This window comes from Cnephaeus nilssonii (assembly GCF_951640355.1).
Source record: "Cnephaeus nilssonii genome assembly, chromosome: 12".
Classification (NCBI taxonomy): domain Eukaryota; kingdom Metazoa; phylum Chordata; class Mammalia; order Chiroptera; family Vespertilionidae; genus Cnephaeus; species Cnephaeus nilssonii.
The window spans coordinates 71,007,179-71,014,532 of record NC_137083.1 but is presented as its reverse complement, the minus strand read 5'-3'; positions in this window follow the sequence as shown (position 1 = coordinate 71,014,532).

Sequence of the window (7,354 nt, the reverse complement as noted above, 5' to 3'; positions counted from 1 at the left end):
CCCACTGGTGCACGAATCCATGCAGCAGGCTCTAATATGCATATAAGATCTTTGGTTACTCTCTTCCTGCCCTCCCTCCTCCCCGCTTCCCTCTGAGATTCATCACTCTATTCCATGTTTCCATGCTTGTGGTTTCTGCTCCTGCATTGAGCGTCTGCCCCCTGTTGGTCAGCACACATCATAGCTACCGGCTGGTCGGTTGGTCACTTAGGCTTTTATATATAAAGATTCCTGAATCAGGCAGTAAATACTCTCAGAGGTCATACAAAATGGAAGCTTTTTGTAGACAGAGAGATGGGGCAAGCAAGCTGTTAACAAAAGAAAAGGAAGGATTACTTTAGACCAGGTCCTGGAGAAAGGGAGCAGCAGGGGTCTTTATCATGCAGATTGCCTCTTCTTCCCCTGGATGGGGGAGAGGGAGGGAGAGGGCCCACATGACAGATTACCTCCTTCAAGTTTACCAGAAAATTCCATGCTGGTAATTAACTTCTGGGAAGGGTTAAAAATGCAGTTAAGTTAGATATTAAATCTAGGTTTGGTATCTTGGGCTTTAGCACAAGTGATGCCTTTTAGGGCTTGTGACTTTCTCTTGTGTAAGTTAGAGAATGTTCCAATGTAAAGTAGTACACCGCAAAATTTAAAAAATGCCTTTGCCTTTTCACACAGCAAAACCATTTCTAGAAATGTCTCCCGCAGAAACAAAATTACCAATACTAAAATGTGGAATATAAAGATTTTACTGTGGCATTGATTTTAATACCAAAATCAATATTAAGAAATGGAAACAATCTGAATAAAGCCCACCAATAGGAAAATGGATAAATAAAATATGGTACCTATATGAAATGGATTTTTAAAAATGTGTTGGATTTGTATTTGTATTTGTTGTCAGTTTAGGGCATCCAGAACTCCCTCCATCATGATTTTCTTGCAGCCAATGAGATTGCTCTTATGAAATGTATTTACAGATGTTCATGGATTTTAGGAGAATGACTCACCCAAATGGCCTCTCAGACTTGGTAGTAATGGAGTGGGTTATCATCCAGGGAGTTAATACTGATTTCTTTCAGGTGATAGCAGAGGAGATTAAGTTGCCTTTTAATCTGTTTATACAGATTCTGCCTGGTGGTGTTTGAGATTCTCTGAGCCCTGTACGCAGAGGTGAGTGGAGTAAGGAGAGTGGAGCTTTCTCTGAAAGATGTCTGTGTGTCCCATTGAAACCAAAATGTGGGTTTTTGAGTTTGAGTTGATTGTCTTGTGAAACTGAAGCATGAAGTTGGGGACAAAAATGGTTCGTGGAACCGAAGTTTATTGAGAGAAGTCAGTCCTGGAAAAGGTGCAGCTGGGGTTGGGGGAGCAGCCCAGTGTCCAGAGCTTCCTTTCCAAGTTACAATCAGGAGTAGTTCAGCATCCAAGCTAATTAAAGTCTACTAGTCCATGTGTAGAGACTCACATGGCCATAAGCCATGTGAGCGATGGGGGATGTGCTTCCCCACAACAGGAACATCAGCTATCCATTAGGAACATCAGGTATCTATTGTGCGCTGCACGGAGGAATGTGGGGAGAGAAGAGGAAGTGTGCCTGCTTTTTTTATGTTAGTTCCTGATTGGTCCTTTCAAAGAATTTTGCCTTAGCAACATTGGTTTATACATCTTACTGCCTTGTGATTGGTTACCTGCATACTGTCTGTCTTAGCAATATCCACACATTTAAAAGTTCATGCCTCTTGTGCCCACCCTTTCTTCCCCACCCAGTTGGGAGTGTCTCAGTAACTCCGCCTAGTTGGGTTCCTGGGTTTTACTTTCCCTTCCCGTGGTCCTGCCCCTATCTACCTAGTTTCCTTCTGTCTCCTCACCATTTTGTGCTCTTGTTGGTGGGAAGCATGTTCTTTCATGGGATCGCAAAGAAAGCATTCCAGGGACCCCTACGGGAGATTGTGGCATGGTAAGATAGCTTTGTGGCGCCAGATGCAAAACAAAAGCAGTGAAAATAGAAGGCTGCCCCAAGGAGAGCCCCTGGGTTCCCGATGTCTCATCTCCATCTGGACCCCCATGGAAGAAGTTCAGCCTTGTCTTCATTAAGGCCAAAACAGTGGCCAAGGCCTAAAGATCTGTGCCATTGATTCTAAAGCCTTTAGCACCATCGGCTAGCTTGTTTTTCCGCTGTGGTTTGGCTGGGGCCCACTTTAGGAGGCTGCGGTGGCCACTGGGCTGCAGGTGACTGCTAGTCCCACATGGCTGCTATGGAGAGAAGGCACTAATGAATGAGTGAATGGAGTGACCCTGTGTTACCCTGCAGGTGAGAGAGTTCTTTGATAGCTGGGATTACATTATCTTTGGTTTGGGAAGGACCAGGTGCTTTTTCAAAAACAAACAAACACAATCAATTTTCAAGCTGTTGCAGGCTACTGATGGGTCCACCCCCTAACCAATCCATTCTTTCCACAGGCTAGATTGACAGACCTCTGTAGTTCCATTTTGGGTCCTACTATGCATGTGCTTATCTCCCCCTTCATTGTTCCTTCCCTTCCTCCAGGGATCTGTGGGGAACTGACTGGTGGTTCCTTTGGGAGTATGTGCTGCTGTACCTTCCTGAGGAAGCCAGCAGGCTTCTGTTCCCTCGTTGATTATGCTTAGTCATGTCTGTTTCCCTTTTCTCTCTTCCTTTATTAATATCTAGCTACCGACGCTAACAGTGGGCCAGCCTCTGCTGAAAGACATGACCTTCCTTACACTTATTCTCTGCCACCCTTCAGCCACCATCTTTTATCCCGAGGTGCATTGCACTAATAAACCAGAATCCTGGGTCTTAGTTTCCCTTTGACAACAGATGTGATAGGTAGCCTTGAGTTAATCACTCTGTGGCTAAGGTATGCATCTGTACATTGAGCATAAGGATACTATTAAAAAAATAAATAAATAAATAAAGGCAGAGAAGTGAACAGGTAGTCCTCCCAATTTTAAGTTTTATTTTGCCCAACTTTATTTTTCTGCTTTTCTCTTGTCATCTTCTTTCTGGTGTTCCTACCTTTTATATACAGGGCATTCTAGATATCCCATTATTACCTGAAATTGAGGTGTACAGAACTAAGCTCAGTAGTGCATGCTAGAAACCATTTGCCATGAAGTTTCTAACTAGAGAGAAGTAATAAGGGTGACTGCATGTTTTATGTCTCTATGTTCCTGACAACTAAGATAAGGACCCAAGGATAAGATCTCATAAAGGTAAAAGAAAAGGAACAGGTTCAGGTGTGCACATGACAACTTCAAGGCAATCACCTGATATCCATTTCACAGTCCATTCAGTCTAAGTATTTACAACCTTCCATACAGATACGAATTTTGGATAAACATCATCAGAGAGGTTGTTAAAACCGTGGGAGCAGATGAGATTCTTTAGGAAAAGTGTGGTGAGCAGAAGAGCAAGTGCAAAGGTGATTGTGCTTGGACTGTAAAGGTGAATAGATACAGTGAAGGAGCCTGAGAAGCAACTGCTAGGGGGGAGAAAGAAGACTGGAAGAGCTTGGTGTCCCCGAGGCCACGAAAGGAGAAAGGCTATGTTGGTGGTGGTGGGTGGGAGCGGAGGCATGGTCAATAGGGCCAAATCCAGCATGGAAATACAGCAATTGAAGCTTAAAAAACACCCATTGGTTCTAGAATTAGCAGGTCACTGGTGATTTTAGGAATAGCAGTTTCACTATAGAGTGAGTACCGAGCACATTTTAGTTGGTTAAAAAATAAAGGAGGGGGGAAAAAAGGCTGGATTAGAAGACGTGAACAGAGATGTCAGTTGCTACAAAGGGGTCCTTTTTATTTTTTAATGGAGACTTTTTGAACTTACCTGATGGCTTGAAGGAAAGAACTACAACGAGGGAAGATAAAGTGGGTCAAGTAGGTTTTTGAAGGAGTGAAAGAGAAAACTTTTTCTCTTGTGATAAAACGTGTCTTAGTTTGGATTAAGAAGCAGACACCAAGATGTAATTGATATGTAAGAGAGTCATTGGGAAAAATATTTTTGAAGGATAAGGAGAGGGGGGCAAGAGAAAGTGAGGAGACTCTTTACAACACAATGGAGCTCTGACAACTGTGAAGAAAGGGGGATCAGGCAGGACGCATTTCAGCAGGAGCACAGTTCCAAGGAAGTTTTGGGCAGGCCTACGGAGGGCCAAAGTCTCTAGTTAAAGAGCCCCATGTCCCACAGGAATGGGCCTGCTAATATCCCCTCAGCGCTCTGTCACAGGCTGGGGGCTGCATGTGGGAAATCAGGACTCAAAAATGCAGGCACGGACCTCTAGGGGCAGCAGCCGTGGTCCTCAGAGATGATGCTGTTGCATCAGGAAATCTGGACAGTGCATTTTCATGGTAAAACGCTGATGCACTGTGGCTGTATTTGGATGTCAAGAAATGAGGAGAGCCAGAAAATAAGGGAATTCCTAGCTGGTGGCCTCCTTTATCTTTTAAGGAAGAAGCATTATGGCCTGTTTAGTGGCTAGAATGAGAGAAGAGAGAACAGAATTGGGGAACTTTTGTGATGAACGTTTGGAAGAGAAATGATGTGTCACACAAGGTCTCATGGGGAATGGAACGGTGATGGACTGTGTGTGCAGCGGCACTAATGAGGCATATATGTGTTTTTCTCCATAAGGATGTAGTAAGAGTAGAGGAATTAGATTTTATCCAATCCCAGGGATTGCCTCCCACCCCCTACGCCTACCCCCTCTCACTTTGCTTTCTCCCGCCTCCCTAATCTATCACCAATTAATTTCTTGTAACCCCCTTACACCTCCTCCTTTGATAGTAATGTATAAAATAAGGTGAAAAACTGCCATTCTCTGGAGCATTTTCTCAGTCTGTTGAGATTTTTGCTTCCCAGACATTGTTGTCAGTTTGGATCTCATAAACTCCTAAAAATTCTCTGCAGGTTTAAATGTTTCTTATGTTGACAGAGCTTAATAATAGCAATATCTATGATGCAAGGGAGACTACGATGTGGGTATAAGAGAAGATGGGAGGTGGGGCTGTATACATCGAGAAAGCCTTTGTGGATGTGGCTTTGGGTTGGGACTTGTCGAGTGAGTATAATTGGGACAGGTTTATCTTCAATGTCTAATATGTATCAGGCACCAGCCCTTCTTCTCCCCTTCTTAAATCTTCCTCTTCAGGGCCTTGATCTGGGCTGAAGGGTGACTAACTCATGCCTACATTGCTAATAAACTGCTCACTCTTTAAACCTACTGTCTCCTATGTTCAATTCGAACACAGCTGGGTAAAGCATGTTGTTCATATACTCCAGAAGCTTTAGGGGACCTCTTTCCTATACCCAAAGCATAACTGGTGCTACTGCATTTTGAATTTTTTTGCACATTTGCATAATGCCTTATTGCTCTAAAGCCTTTTTCTCCACTAGATGGTGATAACTTTGTAGGCAGAAAACTACACATGCCTGGCACATAGTAGTGTCAGGGCACTGTCTTAGCTATTCCGTTTTCTTACCTGCCAGGGAGTCTGGAAATCACAGCCAAGGTCTGGGTTTGGAGTGGGAGGGAGTTAGCCCTGCTATGTGATCTAACCTACCTTAATCCTGAATGTTGATTCTTGGCTTAGTCTGTTCGGGCTGCCATAACAAAAACACCATACCGTGGGTGGTTTATAAACAACAGAAATCTATCTCTCACACTTCTGAAGGCTGGGAAGCCCAAGAGCAGGGCACGGGCAGAATCAGGGTCAGGTGAGGGCCTGCTTCCCGGCTTCCTGGTTCATTCATGGCTGTATCCCTGTGTCCTCGTGGCAGAAGGGGCAGGGGGCTCTCCGGGTCTCATTTGTAAGGGCACTAATCTCATTCAGGGGGGTACTATCTTCTGTCCTTATTCCTCCCCAAAGCACCACCTCTGTGAGGCAGGAGAGATAGATGCTAAGGCAGAGAGCAGGTTATTATCATACCCAGGCAGTCCTAAGATTATCAATAGTTAAACCACAATGCCGGGGCGGGGGGGGGGGGGGGGGGGGGCGGGGGAGGACCTTGAAACCCTGTATGCTAATCCCCATACCAGGGGAGGGGGACTTGGAAGCTTGCAACAAGAAGATATATAATCCTTAAACCCCAGTGGGCAGGACACTCAAGACTCACTGAATTGCTCACTTGAGTTTTATGTCAAGTGTATTAATAAATTCACTTACTTTGCTTCAATACCGCTGTCTGTCACTCTTCTGAAATCTTTCTCCCTGCTGACAAGACCTAAGGATCGGTGAGCTGAGCCCCCTTCTACTCCAGGGGCTCTGGTAACACCTCCTAATACCATCAAGTTGGGGATTAGGTTTTAACATAGGAATTTTGAGGAGACATAAATATTCAGTCTATAGCATTTCTTCACTTGGATCCTAATGTTGGTTTGCAAAGGGTTGAGACTACAACTGTTTATAATATGTGGAGTTACTTGAATGTTGTTTTCACTCCTTAATAATAAACCTATAAGGAGTTCCTCTTCTGCCTTTCAAGTAACCTGGGATAAAAACGATCGGAAGATATAAGAAGTGTAACAGTGTAGAGTCAAGGCCTCCATCTTATAAAGTAAAAATGGTTGTCCGCTTTTTCTGGGAAATATACTAATTGTACAGTATGGAGGTTATTTAATGCTATTGCCAAGTTCTTCAAATGGAGCAAAACACAACCCACCAGTGAGCTATAAGTAATCTCATTAGGTTCATTGTTAATGCTGCACAGTGGAGTCCAGTCAAGAAAACATGTTTAGGACCTTCACACTTGACTGATTCACTCACTCCAGGCTTTCTAATGTCATATAGAGATACCAGTATATAGCTGTGAATGAAATTAATGTCCCTGGACCCTTGTGTACCATGATAAGCCCCTCCATGAGATTTTTCTGATGAAGTTTGCTCATGTAACGAGCGCTGAGATATTTCAAAATTAGTGATTTTGCATCCTTTTCTGAAGTAAACTTAGAGGTAAACTCTGAGGACAGAGATTTCAGCTCCAATCTCTACCTATTCTGTAGAAACCATTGGCCAGTCAAGGTCCCATTTCTTTAGAAGATAAGACAGCTTCTTTTAAGAAACCTTATTAAGGTCAACAGAACTGAGAGTGGATTTGTTTTAGTAATCCTTTTTGTCTTGTTTTGGTTTTAATTCATGTTTCTCTGATGATTAGTGACATTGAGCATCTTCTCATATGTCTATTGGCCATTTGAATGTCCTCTTTGGAAGTGTCTATTCAGGTCCTTTGCCCATTTTAAATTGGATTGTTTGTTTGAGGGTTTTTTTGGTGTTGAGTCTTATAAGTTCTTTATTAATTTTGGATATTAAACCCTTATCAGATGTATCATTGGTGAATATGCTT